We start from the raw sequence: 2,306 nt of genomic DNA, 5'->3' as shown, positions 1-2,306 counted from the left end.
TCGCTGCGTGCGGCTGATTGGAGCGTGGCGAGTTGTGGAACAGAAGAACCCCCGCTGATCATTGGCTAAGAAGCAGTAACTATTTGCATATAATATAACATTTGAAATGTCTTTGTTATTTTGGAACTTTGGTGAGAGTAATGTTTACTGTTCATTTTTATAGTTTATTTCACTTGCTTTGGCAATGTAAACATATGTTTCCCATGCCAATAAAGCCCCTTAAAATGAAATTGAAAAATGTAATTGGAGGGAGAGAGAAAGAGTGGTAAGGAGAGAAGGTAGAGAAATGGACAGAGAGAGAGAAGGGCCTTCTACACCATCAAAAGGAACATAAAATTCGACATACCAATTAGGATCTGACTAAAAATACATGAATTAGTCATAGAGCCCATTGCCCTTTATGGTTGTGAGGTCTGGGGTCCCGCTCACCAACCAAGACTTTACAATATGGGACAAACACCAAATTGAGACTCTGCATGCAGAATTCTGCAAAAATATCCTCCGTGTACAACGTAGAACACCAAATAATGCATGCAGAGCAGAATTAGGCTGATTCCCACTAATTATCAAAATCCAGAATAGAGCCGTTAAATTCTACAACCACCTAAAAGGAAGCGATTCCCAAACCTTCCATAACAAAGCCATCACCTACAGAGAGATGAACCTGGAGAAGAGTCCCCTAAGCAAGCTGGTCCTGGGGCTTGTTCACAAACACAAACAGACCCCACAGAGCCCCAGGACAGTAACACAATTAGACCCAATCAAATCACGAGAAAACAAAAAGATAATTACTTGACACATTGGAAAGAATTAACAAAAAAAAACTGCGCAAACTAGAATGCTATTTGTCCCTAAACAGAGAGTACACAGTGGCAGAATACCAGACCACAGTGACTGACCCAATTTTGATTAACTCCCATATCTACTGGGTGAAATTCCACAGTGTTCCATCACAGCAGCAAGATTTGTGACCTGTTGCCTCAAGAAAAGGTCAACCAGTGAAGAACAAACACCATTGTAAATACAACCCATATTTATGATGATTTATTTTCCCTTGTGTACTTTAACTATTTGTACATCATTACAACACTGTATATAGACATAATATGACTTGAAATGTCTTTATTCTTTCTGAACTTCTGTGAGTGTAATGTTTACTGTTCATTTTTATTGTTTATTTCACTTTTGTTTATTATCTACTTCACTTGCTTTGGCAACGAAAACACAGGTTTCCTATGTCAATAAAGCCCTTAAATTGAAATTGAAAATGTGTTATTTGAGGGAGAGAGAGAGAGAGAGATGGATGGAGAGAGAGAGAAAGAGTGGTAAGGCAAGAAGGAGAGGGATGAAGAAAGATAGAAGGAGAAAAGAGCGACGAGAAGAGAAAGGTGGAGGGAGATTCCAACATGTCACATTGTTGGCTTGGAACTTGTTCATGACCACAGCAGCACAACACTGCCTCTATGTGGTGGAATGTGTTCTACCTGTAGTTGTTCATGACCACAGCAGCACAACACTGCCTCTGTGTGGTGGAATGTGTTCAACCTGTAGTTGTTCATGACCACAGCAGCACAACACTGCCTCTATGTGGTGGAATGTGTTCTACCTGTAGTTGTTCATGACCACAGCAGCACAACACTGCCTCTATGTGGTGGAATGTGTTCTACCTGTAGTTGTTCATGACCACAGCAGCACAACACTGCCTCTATGTGGTGGAATGTGTTCAACCTGTAGTTGTTCATGACCACAGCAGCACAACACTGTCTCTATGTGGTGGAATGTGTTCAACCTGTAGTTGTTCATGACCACAGCAGTACAACACTGCCTCTATGTGGTGGAATGTGTTCTACCTGTAGTTGTTCATGACCACAGCAGTACAACACTGCCTCTATGTAGTGGAATGTGTTCTACCTGTAGTTGTTCATGACCACAGCAGTACAACACTGCCTCTATGTGGTGGAATGTGTTCTACCTGTAGTTGTTCATGACCACAGCAGCACAACACTGCCTCTATGTGGTGGAATGTGTTCTACCTGTAGTTGTTCATGACCACAGCAGTACAACACTGCCTCTATGTGGTGGAATGTGTTCTACCTGTAGTTGTTCATGACCACAGCAGTACAACACTGCCTCTATGTGGTGGAATGTGTTCAACCTGTAGTTGTTCATGACCACAGCAGCACAACACTGCCTCTATGTGGTGGAATGTGTTCAACCTGTAGTTGTTCATGACCACAGCAGTACAACACTGCCTCTATGTGGTGGAATGTGTTCTACCTGTAGTTGTTCATGACCACAGCAGCACA

The sequence above is a fragment of the Oncorhynchus clarkii genome, chromosome 21 (genome assembly GCF_045791955.1).
Source record: "Oncorhynchus clarkii lewisi isolate Uvic-CL-2024 chromosome 21, UVic_Ocla_1.0, whole genome shotgun sequence".
In the NCBI taxonomy this organism is placed as follows: Eukaryota; Metazoa; Chordata; class Actinopteri; order Salmoniformes; family Salmonidae; genus Oncorhynchus; species Oncorhynchus clarkii.
Note: the sequence above shows the minus strand (reverse complement) of the source record.